Raw genomic sequence first — 16206 nt, forward strand, 5'->3', positions numbered from 1 at the left:
GAGGCAATTTCTGCTTGTATTGCGTCCTTCCATTTAGGCCAGTCGGAGCGCTTTTGGCACTCAACGATGGTCTTTGGATCATGATCAGTGAGAAGGATATCTGCAATTTTTTCAGCAAAATAAATGTCGACAGTCGTAGACTTACGATCAAAAGATTCTCCAGAATCGATGTAGTTGATGGAAATTACCTGCACTCCTAGTGACTCTTCATGATTTCCCAATACGCGTGAGTCTGGGTGTTCCGATGGCCCAGCCGGTGTGTGCAAACTGAAGCTGGGTTGTGGAGGTTGGCCTTCCACTGGGTGTATACTACCCATAAGGTGTTTGTCAACGTTGAGCTGACTTGCATTTACTGACTCCGAGGTTTTTCTCCTCGATTTCCTTTGTTGCTTGCTGGAAGCTTGTTCTAGGTCAGAGGCCGTACTACTCCCCCTCTTTTTAGGAACAGGGAGTTGAGTGGTTTTTATTGGTACCTCCACTCTTTCGGGCGCATTTTTGGCCGGGTTTAAGGACTTTGTAACACCTTTTAGATCAGTAAATGAATCTGGCAGGTTATTTGCAAGATGTTGCAAATTAATGATTTTTTGAACTTGGAGTTCGGTCTCTTGTGTACGTGGATCAGAGGACGAAATGGCTTGAGCATTCCAATCAATTTCCGGGCATTCTTTATGGTACTTGAAGTCTCCCCCTAATGCTGGAAAGTGTTCCTCATTAAATATACAATCAGCGTGACGGGCTGTGAACAGGTCCCCAGTAAGGGGTTCCAGGTACTTAATAATCGACGGTGATTTGTACCCCACATAGATCCCCAATTTCCTATGTGGGCCCATGGATGTCCGCTGTGGTGGTGAGATCGGGATGTATGCAGCACATCCGAACTTACGCAGATGGGAAATGCTAGGAGGATTTCCACGTACCAATTGCAGAGGGGAAGTACTGTGATATGCAGTAGGCCTCAATTGTATCAAGTCAGCAGCGTGTAGAACCGCATGACCCCAACAAGAGGTTGGCAAGCTGCAATTCATTAACAAAGGTCTTGCAATGAGTTTGATCCTTTTAATCAATGATTCAGCCAAACCATTTTGTGTATGGACATATGGAAGGGAATGCTGAACTTCAATCCCCAGGGCCATGCAATAATCATTGAAAGCACGTGAGGAGAATTCTGCAGCGTTGTCCATGCGAATTGTCTTAATTCGACTTTCTGGATAATGGGCTTGTAACTTAATGACTTGCCTCATTATCTTGGCAAATGCATGGTTTCGTGTGGACAGAAGACACACGTGTGACCATCGTGTAGATGCATCAATTAGAACCATGAAGTACCGGAAAGGTCCAGATAATGGTTGGATGGGACCACAAATGTCTCCTTGAATACGTTCAAGAAACTGAAGTGGTTCAGCTTGTATTTTGAGGTGAGAGGGTCTCAAAATTAGCTTTCCCGTGGCACAAGATGTGTACACAAAGTCTGAAGATTGAGGAAATTTTGACTCAAGCAAATTATGACCAATGGAATTGCTAGTAATTTTTCTCATCATCCCGATCCCGGGATGGCCTAGGCGATCATGCCAGGTTTGAAATGTGTCAACATTTTGAAAAATTACTTTGTATGCAACATGTTCTACGGGTTTGATGTACGTATAGTACAAACCTGACGATAGAGAAGGAATTTTTTCATGTACCTGCTTGCCATATCCGTGATCTTTGGTGAAGAGTAGATACTCCTCTTTGTTGTCTTCATGAGTTTCAATGTGAAAGCCATTTTTACGGATATCTCGATAACTGATCAGGGTACGTGATGAGTCGGGATACAACAAAGCATCCTCAATTGTCACTTGTGTACCACCTGGGAGGGTAAATATGGCACGTCCAGTGCCAACGATTACCGTATCGCGTCCAGCTATAGTTAGAATATCTCCATTCATCTTTTTCAGAGTTTGAAAATATTTCATCTCCCTCAGTATGGAGTTTGTGGTTGCACTATCCACAAGGCATAATTCCTCTTCCATCGGATTGTCACCGTAGAGAACTATATATAAAACAAAGAACTTTCAATAAGAAAATCTCATGTAAATACATAGAATACAATCTTATTTATATCAAATATGTTAGTACAATTACAATCTTATTATATCAAATGTGCTGATACAATATAAGGACAACAACAATACTTATATTCTTATTACAACATCACAAATGGACATAGCTAAATAGATCACTATGGAGATTGTGGGACTAGTCAAAGTCTCCAAACACTTCGTTTGAGGTGTACTCAATCATCATGTTTTCCGTGTCAGCAAGGTCCTCTGGCTGATGGAACGCAATGGTGTTGCTCAGTCCAGGAGGAACGTCGTGCGAACTACCGGCTCCATTGGTGCTGTATGAATGAAGGTTGAAATTGGCTTCGAACCTCTTCCCTTGAGGTGCTTTGCGTCCCTGAGATTGCTGGTACAACATAACCAGATGCTTTGGGATCTTGCACTTGTCGGTGGGGTGCGTGTAGCATCCACACTTGTTGCAAAGCAGAGATTTATCATGCTTGGGCTTTGCAGTGCCTTTTCCCTTGTCTGAGTTCCTAGACCTCCTGTTCCTAATGCGCTTTCGCTTGTTCTGGACATTTGATTGATTGCCTCTAAAGGCACCATCAAACTTCTGTCTATTCGCGACATTCATATGAACTTCAGGTAAAGGTTGTGCCCCAACTGGGCGTTGAGAGCCATTCTTAGCGAGTAGCTCATCATGCTTTTCAGCTTGAAGTAACACATGAATAAGCTCGGAATAGATAGTATAGTTGCGAGCACGGTATTGCTGCTGGAGGATCCTGTCTGAAGGGAGCATTGTAGATAAAGTTTTCTCTATCTTCTCCGCGTCAGTAGGTTCCTTCCCGCAAAAGCGCAGTTTGGAACTTATCTTATGAACCTTGTGGTTGTACTCACCGATGGACTTGAAATCCTGAAGACGAAGGTGAGTCCAATCATGGAGTGCTTCTGGCAGGAGAACTGCCTTCTGCTGTTCATATCATGTTTTAAGGGCTAGAAACAGAGTACTGGGAGATTCCTCCTCTAAGTACTCAGACTTAAGATCTGGGTGAATATGATGCCTTATGATGTATAAAGCTGCATAGTTTTGTTGTTCTGTCAGCGGCGTGGTTCCGGCCGATAGAGGAGTCTCCGGGTCCTGGATTGCACGCGCTATCCCACGGGAAGCAAGACTGATCTTGACGTCCATGGCCCATGTAGGGTAGTTGTGGCCATTGAGGGCAAGCTCCTCAAATTCTTTTGCGGTCATCGTTTACCTACATGGATGAACCAGAGATAATTAATTTACTGAGGGTAAATTAAAAACCATCATGGTTGTATTGTAATAATGGTGCAAAATTTGATACTCAAGTGAAGAACTTGAATAATGTAGACCTCAATTGATTGAACATAACACGTCCAAGATCGCATGGATCTCACAGTAATAGCCTACATAATCTGACAATGTCAGCAGATGCATTTGTTTCTATTACTGTGTGTATGTTATCAATTCAAATATAAGGAAATGCACATTCAAGGTAATCATTTGTCGAATTGGACAAAATATAGACCGTGATTCCAAATATAATGAGGGAGGCGTGTATCAAAAATTTGCAAGTTTGTTGTACGAGAGAAATTAATCTCAATCGTTGGAACATGTTCTAGAAAATTGGAATGTGGTAAACACATTGAACATGACATTTCTAGATAATGTTGGTCCTTTATTTACATTATCAAATACATTACATAATGTAAACAGCCTACAAATATTTACACAAGTCCTAAAATAGAGTAAATCTAAATACCAGACTAGAATGTAAATAACGACATGTACATAGGCTAAACAGTACTAAAACAGTGATAAATTACTGCTACAACTATTGTTAAAAGGATTAAACAGAAGAAAGAATGAGAAATTTCTGCAATTCAGCCCGTAGCCAGGGACTATCTGGGCACAGGCCCAAAGCCCACGTGGAGTGGGGGCGGTCGGCTGGCCTTTATACAGCTGGTGATTAGGGATCGAGGGATCCCAATCCTCCCGACCAACTCCTGTGCGCCGCCAGCCCCACACACTCCATTGCTGCTGCTCACAAAGTGGTCGCCGACGTGCCTCCTTCTTCCTCGGACGAGGAGATTTAGACGACGCCGGCAGGGACGCCGTTCGGCAGATCGGAGGCAAGGTCAGAGCGACGACTTGGGCGGCGGTCGATGGCGGCGATAGCGCGGCCGAAGAGGCGGCGGCGACCGTCCATGCTCGCGGAGTCCAGGAGGCGTGGTCGGGCGGCCGTACGCGGGGGCGGCGGTGCCTCGTCCGGGACGGTGTCGTCGGCGCCCGGAGGCTTGACAGCGACGCGACTCGGGCCGGCGTCCTCGTCTGCAGGCGGCGCCACCAGCGTCGGTCCAGCGCCTTGGCTCGCCACTGAAGCGCCGTTGGGGAACGGCACGAAGACGAAGAATCCCGGCTCATCAGCCGGCGCCGGAGGCGGAGGCGGAATCCGAAAGGGAGCCGCGAGCCTGGGCTCGGGGTTACCATCTCCTACGCAGGCGGAGCCGGCCACCGTTGGGGCGTGGTCGCCGCGAGCAGCAGCGCGATGGCCGTGTCCAGGTGCGCGGAGGCCACGTCCAGGGCCGCGTAGAGCAGCATGGTGGCCTTTTCCAGCGCCACGACGTCCAAAACGGCGGGGGCGGTGCACGGCCCGGCGAAGTCGGCGGCGCCCGCCTACTTGATGATGGCGACGGGCGGCGAAACGGCGACGGCGGCCGTCCTCACGGATGAGGCGGAGGAAGAAAGAGATTAGTCCAGACATCTCACAGTTGGCGAGGCCTTCGTGTGCTCTCGGCAGAGCGTGTGTGATAACGTGTTTGAATGAAAAGATCAACTTGTATTGATTGATAGAAATAGTACAGCTTATATATGTTTGGAAGAGACGCATCGCACAAGACGCGATGGTTGGAACAGATGCAACGGTTAGAGAAGAGGGAAAAAGAGATGTGTCGGTTGCTACAAGACGCCTGCATGCCGCAGGACAAGGGGAGATTTCCCTCTAATTAATATGCGCTAACTAATCACAACACAAACATAACAGCAATCTACCTAAACAGGACAGTCTATAAAGAATGCAGCAAGATCCATACATCCCTAGCTTCAAAAATTATAAAAAAAAATTCACACTGTAGTAAATTTATTAGAGCTTAATATGCAAAAGGTTTCAACATTTTATCACATTCTGACTTTTCTAGGGAATTATTGCAACAGCGGTAAACTTTCTCTTTTCAAACAGCAACATGTGGACTTCTAAAATAGGTATAGTAAAGGCTATCAATGCCATTTTTATTGAAACTAGATGACCAGTTGCGCCAATGGCACAAAGGCCGAGAGTAAGCCATGTATCGAAAGAGTGTACATTAATATTATTCGGGCACATATTGAAACATATGAAAATAAGTACCTATTGCTGATAGATAGATGCTTAGTGATGATACATAGTGTTCTAAGAAGCTTACGGTTAATTATTTACAATGTTATTAGCAAAGAAAGTAGATAATCACACATATAGGCTCTATGAAGTGATAAACATTAGACAGCCATCGCTGCACGTTTGACCATGGCACAAAAAGCGAGAGCGAGCCAAGCATTCAAAGCATGTGTATGAGATTGATTTAGAATTAACTTAAAGATACTTATATTCCATTACATGAAAGCTTGATGCTTGAAAGAAAATATTCAGATCACTTGGTGATAGCATACATTGGCTTTAAAAGACAGGCTATATTAGCATAGATGAATGGTGTATATAGTGCTTGCCCGTTAACCATTGCTCGAGTCTTGTACCCGCTGTCGACAGGAAGGAAAGAACCTACGACCCAGGCGGACGAACAACCTAGCCGCACACTGTAGTCAGGATCAGAGGCCTATAGAGGAACAAAAAGAATCAAGCGACTGTGTATAAAACAATAAGCAGATGATACACTTTATTAATTATTTTTCTAGCTGTTTTTCCTTTATCACCAAGCAGCACATATTAGTTGGGTAAGCAATAACCAGGAGGTACACTTGATATTGGAACCCCCATACATTTATTATCTCTATTCATTCAAAGAACTAATCCGAGCAGGCATTGCAAGACTATTAAGAATCGGTCTGAAACTAAGAAAAGTGGGCATCCTCTATCAACATAGATATCGACCAATGGCATATAAGCACACAATCACCCAGGAAGAAAACCACCAGGACAAGCATAAGTAAACAAGAACACTTTTTTTTTCTTCTAACAAGATCTGAAGGAAAACCCATACAAAGCACGGCAAAAATAATAGGTGAACCCCGAAACACATAGACAGGCAACCTAGCCGCACCAATGCAGGAGTTCATGGCCTATATTATCAAGAAGTAATAACCCAAGGCAATCTGAGCAGATCTAACCTTGTTGGTTAACGGCATGGTCGAACGAACCAACAAAGAACCTGCATAGGCAGAGAAACATGCAACGAAAATGTTTCAGCTCACAGGCATCTCATCGAATAGGAGACGGCAGGAAAGATCTTACCACATCTTGTAATAATATAAGGGAAAGAAACCCCATATTAGCTTATGAAATCCAAATGTGGCCAAGACTGCCGCATCCTCTGCTTAGGCGACATCCATCAAAGCATAGTGCAGAACTGCAGATTCAGAACATGCAAATCATGTTAAGTTAAATACCCATATATATGTACAAATATATCACTTCTGAATTTCACCAGTAAGTCATGACAACAGTTTGGCATTGACAATAGTGTAAAAAAGATAGTAGAAAGCATACTTAGGCGACATCCAATCACATAAGATTAGGTCACACTGTGATTTATTCGAGAAGGCTTACTGTGAATTGTAAGGAAATGAAATAAAAACCAGATACCAAATTGCTGCAGATGCACTCATGGTATAAACTCTGAAACATCAAAGTACTCAATTGATGAAATTAGAAAATCAATACAGTTAGACTCACTTGATATGTTGCAGGTTGGACTCAAATCTGAGACACGCAAAATTGAGGTGTGATTTGACTGTATAGAGATTATGGCCAAACACCGTTGCTTGTTTTTGGAAGAACAAAAAAGGGAAACTATTGCTACAGGAGATAGAATGGAAAAATATCATCATGGGCATACCTTCAAATAATATATATAATGCTCAGAAACATATGAAAACATTAAGAATAGCAGATGCCCTGACCCACTTGCATCCATGAATCATATGCAAAAGTACCTTTTATCAGCAAATATGTATGTTCATGGTTATAAAATATAACACACCGGTAATAAGATTGTCTACCACTCCTATGGACTATTCCTTTTTTTAATCATGCTTTGGTCAAGTCTAAATGCTAGCTGGCACATCTACCACTTCATTGCCTCAGTGACAATACTTTTCAAGCTTTCCACACTACTGAACAGCAAGAGGTGGTCCTACATTTGATTTGATTTAGGTAAAAAATGAATTTCAATTGTAAACTCAGTAGCATCATGAAATTAGAAGTCTACTATAGGAATAGAGGCCCATGGGAAGCAACTTCACACAAGGTAATAGTCTAGTAGGTCAATATGATTAAATGGTTTAATACACAATTTTGTATATCCTAATCAGATGGTTATCCCCTTCCACATAACAAATCAAAACAATAACATAGAAAGTCAGAAACAGAGTGATTGCCAAGATATCGGTTGTCTGACCCCTGCTCCATCCCTTGTGTTGGTTCTTTCTCTCATTTAGCGCATGCCCTTGCACCATATCGAACAATCTAAAATTAAATTCCACATGAGCTTGTACAACATAATGACAAGAGATGTGCATTCCCCTTCCAGTTGCATGCACATTTGGAAACAACTAAACAAATCATCTGATTAGAAATTCCAAGCTGCTAGTCTACATTATGAAATAATCATACACATAGTTAACTGACGACGTTTTTCTAAGAAATGGACCCCCCCTGCAAGTTGATTGCGCATTTGGAACAGAACAAATCATCTGCTGGTCTGCACTACCGAATAGGTAAATATCGACTTGGGCTATACTCAGTTAAGTTTCTGGTCACAAAAAGCCAGAGTCGACTTGGGCTATACTCACTTCAGTTTCTGGTCACAACAAGCCACGTGCTTTCATTCAGTGCATGAAATATATTTAGATGGCCTCAGAAGCTTTGCGCAATCTAACATGCCGACCTTGTCAACTCGCTAAATGAAAGGTTAAAAGTACCAATGCAGGTGTTAAACTGCAGAAAGAATGCACCAATCTCCAAAATAGTGAAAGAACTCTCATTATGATTGCAGGGCAGAGTTATAAGAGGGGTCATGAGTTGCTTTGGAAGCACGGGAATGGCTAAATAACCTGCAAAATCTGTAACAGACGCAAAACAATATAACTCTCAGAAGAAATATTGCTCTTGTCCATGTGATAAATTTAAATGTAAAACATTTACAGTAAAGTTGACAGAAATGACTAGGAATTTAAAATCTGTTATAAAAACTATACAGAACAGAGCAAACCCCCAGTTCAGTTCTACTCAAAGACAAAGATGATGATATAGATTCAAAGCTAGCTAGCACATCTACAAAAAGAACCAACATGACAAATGCAAGGAAACTGGAGATAAATCTTCGGCTAAGATTGAAGAAAGAAAATAGGATGAGCTCACCTTTGATCTGCATAGCACATCCAGGAATAACCAATTTCTTCCTTAATCATGTGAGTACCCAGGACAAAACAATCTTCTAGTTCATTGGTGAGCAACCCTTCTGAAGCTCCTACAAATAGAAAATTTAGAATTTTAACCCAGAGCACATAGTCGCAGTGATTAAGCAAACTGGAACACTCTCAAATGCTTAGCAAGCTCTACTTTCAAGAACCATATACAAAATCAATGAATAGAAGGCTGAGTGAACTAAACAGAATTTGGTTAAAGCTGTCACACTACAATTAGACTAGTAAATGGCACGTGCCATGCACGTCTAGAGGTAGTTATTAACACACATACATGTGGGTAATTTGAAGTAGTATCATGATTTAAACTACCATAAATAGATTCATGCAATTCATCAGCTAATTAATCATGAATTATAAAATTATACATGATTTAATAGTATATCTATGTAATAGTGAATTTACACAATTTTGAATAAGATGAGCAAAAGGATAGCGGGTTCGTCCTCAAACGTTTGTCTTAATGAAGTTTAAGACAGATTAGACTGAGGAATGGAAAGAGTACAATTTGCAAGTTTTTTATCATTCGAAACAAAATAATAATTTAAACATTAATTATGTATGTTTTGTAGATACGATTTTTTCACAGAATTTATTGTAATAATATTTTTCAAGAGAAAGTAAAGGCTACTAAGTTGTAACTATATTACATTTTCACTTTGCTTGCCATTCTTTAATCTATTTAAGCTTGTGCGCTTATTCCCAGGCTACACCATCACATATTTTCTCCCTCTCTCTCGTCATGATACGTACTTGATATAGTTGTAGTTGGGGAAGACTTGTATAGGATCTGTCCTTAGGTGAGATCAATGAGATCAATCATTTTGAAGATATGAAACATGTTTGAAAATTCTGAAAAAAAATTGGAGACATACATCCATGTTTGAGCTCAAAAAGTGTCAGCTCCTAATTCAAACTACACTTAGAAACAAAAAAGACAAAATCAGATGTGAATAGTGTCAAATACTATTCATCCGAAAGCTGATACTATTCATAATCGAATTTGTCTTTTTTGAATCTCTAACTGTAGATCGAGTTTTGAGCTGATTTTTTTGGAGTTGTAGACATACCCCGCAGGTATGTTATACATTTTTTTAAAGATTTTTTTGGATTGTCTAAATATGAAATATTTGAGTTGATCCTATGATCTCACCTAAAAGGCTGATCATATACAAGTCTTCCCCGTGTTGTAGTACTCCTAGTGCCACTCTACTCTACTGTTACATCCATCACGGGAGTGTGCTAGAAATTTCTGGATAGTGGGAGGCCCAAAGAAAGCAAGGAGAATCACGTGCATATGCTAGCAACTACTACTACATCTGAGAGAGTGGCAGGCTGGCAGCATAGGGAAAAGGAGCAGCGAATCCCTGCAATGTTGGCCGTCGGATTGACATATCCAACGGTCCAGGGTCACTCAATATCTTCTCAGTAGCCTAGAGGACCCGCGCGCAGCCCAACGGAGAGGGCTGGGTCAGGTCACTCTGCACTGATATGCCAGCGGATGCCGGAATGAATGAAAACCAAAATTTAACACCATAAACAACATGTGTGCATGGATATACACTGCAGCAACAATTTTACCAGCATAGCATATAGTAACTCATGTATGACGATCACATAGAGAAAATTAAGGTCGAATACATCATAGATAACCACAAACTAGTATAATCGATCTGGATATTAACACTACACAGCTACTAGGATCACACATACGGCACTAGTCCATCAATCGTCACAGCATGATTAATGCACACTACGTTATTCCATAGAACGACGCTCTCATCAGTACCTCATGAGCTGATCCACGAACATGATCCCTTGCAGGTTGCTGCCAGCTGAACTAATAGGCTGCGTACTGCTTGTCCCACCCATCACCTCCAAGGAGGAGGCCCAGGCAGCCCAGGTCATACACCACCTGTTAGGATTAATTTAAGGTCATCATTGATCTACCGAGAATTAAGCAATCACACGAATATGACGCCGAGATTTGTTAACGAGGTTCATTAATATGGATACATCCCGAGGCATCACTACGTGTGCTCCTCCCCATGACACCGCCACAATACTGCACCCTGACCACCCGGACGCCGGCACACGCCGCCGGCTCCCCCGCGTGCATGTGCTATTATGTTGGCATATGTTACATCGTGTGTCTACCCCCGATATGTATGAGAGGCCTAGGATACAAGTGTCCTATTAGAACACAACTCCTACCCTATCTACACACAGTCCAAAACCAAGTTCAATTATAACCTACTTTGTAAAATAATATTCGACACCATTCTAACAAACTCCACCTTGGCGAATATTCTCCACCACCTTGGATTCATCTATGTGTTAAACCTTCATGTACATTGGACTTGAGATACGCCATGAGAACCGCTACTACTCCCATACTCCAAGTGACTCCGCCTGCAACTGTAGTCCCTTCTCGTCTTCTTCACAATCAACACTCGAGCAAAATCAAGTTCCTCATTACCTTACTTTGTGCTTCCAAACTTCCGGAGTATCCGTTCAACGTCATCACACATCGATCACTGACCTGCGTGAAAGTGAACAACTCACATATTGGATGTCACATATAAGAGTTACCTGAACTCAATATCACCTCTCTTTCTTAACTGTCTGTCTGAAACTTGAAGGAATTTCACCGTCTCCCTGTGTCACCCTGAGTCAAATTCACAGTTGTCTCATCCTTTTCCCGAATAGTCTCTGGCATGTCCCACAGCTATAGCACTCCGCCTCCTTTTGTACTTGTCATTCGCACTTTGCCATGTGCACTGAATACCAATGAATATACGGCCATGTACTCTCCGCTTCTGACAATTTTACACTTTCCGTCATTTTCTCAGATTCTTCATGGTCAACTCCTGTCCATCAACCGGCACCGATAGACCCATTCACCAACTTGAATAATCTGGTACTTGTCAACACTACTTCAACACCCCCTACACAATTTGTCTGACCACTAGTGCCTTGGCCCGTTGTTGTGTCCCGTGCTTACCGCACGCCTTGACGATATCACCGCGTCGAGCCTCTGTTGTCCTGGCCGAGTCTCTAGGGCCGCGGGCCCACACCACTCAAACCCCTACTGCAGAGAACCACCGATCATCACCGACCGATGTCGAGTATCATGTCTCCATCAAACCACCGGTACCCAGTCCAATCCACATGTCTCTCGCTTTTCCACTGAAATAGGCTTCGATTCTCCGATATCTTGCACTGTAGCCCCTCTATCAGCACAGAGTGAAGTCGTCCATCAAACTCCAGCTCCACCTTCAACATGACTCCATGTAGATGCGCTATGCTACCCCGCGCCCTGTCGACTTCAATCTCTCTCATGTGTACACCGCCTTGAATCAATCCCGCGCCATAGTCTTTGTCGAAGCCGCACAAGCCCTCGGGCCTGCACCACGTGTTTCCATGCCCCAGAAGTCCGCCACCATCAGCATCACGCTCATGTGTCATCATCGTTGAAATCACCATCGTCTTCTGCTTTGACCAACATCCATCCAGTCAATCATATCATCTAGTCTGACCCAGCCGAAATTATCCGACTGCAATCATGCTCCACCCTGCGTCTTGTTCGCCCGCACATCTCCGTACATTACTTGATGCCCTGTGTATGCATGAACCTAACGCGCTCCGGACTCCTGCTTCGAGCCTTATACGCACGTCACCAATCTGCCATCATGATGGTAAAACCTCGTGTCCAATTAGCAACACTTCCAAAAGAAATTTACTTTCCTGATAGTCTCTATGGACGCCACAAAATTTGCTCCCATAAACTCAAAAGTCCTTTCTGTATTGTGTTGTTGTCTATGACACGGTCAATACCAAACCATGTAGATTGCCCTTCTTTTTCTTTTGTCCAAACAAATCCCCAATATGCTGCTCTACAACCTCCTGTAGCAGCAATGACACAACGCCTTGCATGCACAAATTCATCCAGCCTCATACGACCAATGCACTCCTGCACGGCTCCTGCGTGCCTACCTGGCCAGTGCCCACACTAGCCACGTTGCGCCGGCCTCCCCTGGGCTTCGTCCTTGATGGGCCTGACGCGCACCCTGGACCAGTGCCCTGACTAGCCACGCTACCGCCTTGTCTTCGATTCGATCTCGCGAACACGTTCCGATCCGAATCATGCCGCTACTGTAGGCTTACCTGCTACTGTTGCCTTTCGGTTGCTGATCCAATCTCACTAGTACCCTGCGGCCTCGCTCAGGATTGCCCGCGCCTCGTCGCATGATGCGCCTGCACCCGCTGTTGCCGCCGTCCCAACATGATTTGGCCGACACATCTTCTGCCGTTTTCGATCGCTTCTCCTCTAGAACAACAATCTCCGACCTCCTCGAACCTCGCCCATGATACCACTTGTGTAACGCCCCCAATTCAATTATACACTAATCATACACGCAAACGTGTACGATTAAGATCAGGGACTCACGGAAAGATATCACAACACAACTCTACAAATAAAATAAGTCATACAAGCATCATATTACAAGCCAGGGGCCTCGAGGGCTCGAATACAAGAGCTCGATCATAGACGAGTCAGCGGAAGTAACAATATCTGAGTACAGACATAAGTAAACAAGTCTGCCTTAAGAAGGCTAGCACAAAAGTAGCAACGATCGAAAAGGCAAGGCCTCTTGCCTGGGTCCCTCCTAAACTACTCTTGATCGTCGTCAGCGGCCTGAATGTAGTAGTAGGCACCTCCAGTGTAGTAGGAGTCGTCGTCGACGGTGGCATCTGGCTCCTGGACTCCAACGTTTGGTCGCAACAACCGGGTATAGAAAGGGGAAAAAGAGGGAGCAAAGCAACCGTGAGTACTCATCCAAAGTACTCGCAAGCAAGGAGCTACGCTACATATGTATGCATTGGTATCAAATAGAAAAGGGTAGCATATGTGGAGTGAACTATAGAATGCCGGAATAAGAGGGGGATAGCTAGTCTTATCGAACACTATGCTTCTGGCAACCTCCATCTTGAAGTAGAAGAAGATAGTAGATGGTAAGTTAACCAAGTATCATCGCATAGCATAATCCTACCCGGCGATCCTCCCCTCGTCGCCCTGTGAGAGAGCGATCACCGAGTTGTATCTGACACTTGAAAGGATGTATTTTATTAAGTATCCAGTTCTAGTTGTCATAAGGTCAAGGTACAACTCCGGGTCATCCTTTTACCGAGGGACACGACTATTCGAATAGTTAAACTTCCCTGCAGGGGTGCGCCGCATTTCCCAACATGCTAGATCCCCTTTGGCCGGACACACTTTCCTGGGTCATGCCCGGCCTCGGAAGATCAACACGTGGCAGCCCCACCTAAGCACAACAGAGAGGTAAGCACGTCGGTCTAAATCCTAAGCGCGCAGGCGTCTGGGCCCATCGCCCATTGCACACCTACACGTTGCGTACGCGACCGGTGAGCAGACCTAGCAACCTCCATTACAAAGGAAGTGCGTTACGCGGTCCAACCCGGCGCGCGCCGCTCAGTCGCTAATGTCATGGAGGCTTCGACTGATACCACGACGTCGAGTGCCCATAACTGTTCCCACGTAGTTGGTTAGTGCGTATAGGCCAGTGGCCAGCCTCAGATCAAATACCAAGATCTCGTTAAGCGTGTTATCTTGAAGTAACCATGAACGCCGACCAGAGGGCCGTCGGGGCAAAGGTCCTTTCAGCCCCCAATCTGTGAATCACTCGTGGGTACTCTCCGAGCCGACCCGTCTTTATTTATCACATGTATCATGTATATGTATATAAGTATATACCTGTGAATCACCTCCCTAGTGATCACGGCCTGATAGTATAGCACGACAGACGGACAAGAATGTAGGGCCACTGATGATAAACTAGCATCCTATACTAAGCATTTAGGATTGCAGGTAAGGTATTAACAACTGTAGCAACAATGACAGACTATGCAACAGAATAGGATTAACGGAAAGCAGTAACATGCTACACTACTCAAGTGCAAACAATAGAGAGAAGAATAGGTGATATCTGGTGATCATGGGGGGTGGCTTGCCTGGTTGCTCTGTCAAGAAGGAGGGGTCGTCAACAATGTAGTCGATCGAGGCACCAACAGCGGCGTCAGTCTCGTAGTCTATCGGAGAGAAGAGGGGGGGAGAAACAATGAATACAAAGCAAACATATGCATAACGATGCATGGCAAGACAATGAGCGTTGCTAGGTGTGCCCTAACGCGGTAGAAGGTGATACCGGTGAAGGGGAAAACATCCGGGAAAGTATCCACGGTCTTTCGCGTTGTCGCACAGATGAAACGGAGGGGGAAGTTGCGTGTTCACTATGCTAGGAATGTGTGACGGACGAACGGGCTGGATATCCGGATTCCTCTCGTCGTTCTGAGCAACTTTCATGTACAAAGTTTTCCATCCGAACTACGGTTTATTTTATATTAATTTTCAAAGTTTTAATGAATTTCCAAATTACTGGATTTATTTTAATTCAAAAATAAAAGCAGAATAAACTTTTGCTACCTAGGGCTACCCTAGCCTAGGAGTATGACATTGGGGTCCAGGGGTTGAGTCAGCCCAGTCAATTATTGACTGGTCAACAAAGTCAAAGGGGACCCAGAGGGGTCCCACCTGTCACTGACTGGGAGTGCCCAGTCAGCAGAGTTGAATGGTCAAAGTGGTCCGGTGGCGGCCCAGGTGTCATTGGCACATCTATTAGACTTGCTATTTTATTTACTTTAGCTAGGTTTAATTTACCAGGGGGCCCAGTAGTCATCGAATAATTAGGAGGGGGTTAATTAGATTAAAAACTAATCTAAACTGGCCAGGATTCCCCAGTCAGAGGCAACACCGGCCTCTTGGCTGTGCGCGCACGCACACTGGGGGTTGGCCATGGCCGCGTGAGCACTGAGAGCAGCGGGCCGCGGCTAGCGAAAGCGGGACCGGCCAAGCGTAGCAGCAGGAGGCCATGGCAGCGCTAGGTAGCGGCGGCACAGAGTGGTCAGCCGCACGACAGCAGCAAGCAACACAGGGGGCCGCAACAATATCAAAAGGCAGTCGCGGCCGAGACGGGCACTGGCGCGGCCAGGGCGAGCAGTTGGCGAAGGCAACGCTGGCAGAGCGCGGCAACTGGTAGCGGGGTGTGGCATCTAGGCGTGGCCGGGTGGAGCAGAACGGACGGCCGGCGGGGAACGCTGCGACCGTGGGCGGGCGAGCGCACGGGCGCGGGATGCTGACGTGGCACACGGGCACACGGGGACTTCGACGGTGTTTCGAGATCGCGTGCAGTGCACAGTCACGAGCATGGACGCGACGAGCGCGGGGACGTGCGGCCATGGCGGACGGCAGAGCTCAGCTTCACGGGGACGGCGACTGAGCACACTAGAGCGTGAAGAGATGGAATGGAGAGATGCGGAGGCTCACCGAGCGGCTCAAGAAGGCCGGCGACGGTTTAGGAGCGCAGAGGT

At 44.9% G+C, this 16206-nt stretch overlaps 1 pseudogene across 1 annotated transcript; it reads right to left on the minus strand.

Moving 5' to 3' along the window:
• Positions 1-1139: 1139 nt before the first annotated feature.
• On the minus strand, positions 1140-5400 carry LOC147980380 (uncharacterized; annotated as a pseudogene). Its single transcript, XR_015619284.1, has 2 exons — positions 4831-5400; positions 1140-3295 (listed from the first exon to the last, which is right to left on the minus strand). The product of XR_015619284.1 is annotated as an uncharacterized LOC147980380 (transcript).
• Between the last annotated feature and the right edge of the window lie 10806 nt (positions 5401-16206).

The sequence above is a fragment of the Triticum urartu genome, chromosome 3A, assembly GCF_056163025.1.
Source record: "Triticum urartu cultivar PI428250 chromosome 3A, HENAU_Tu73, whole genome shotgun sequence".
In the NCBI taxonomy this organism is placed as follows: Eukaryota; Viridiplantae; Streptophyta; class Magnoliopsida; order Poales; family Poaceae; genus Triticum; species Triticum urartu.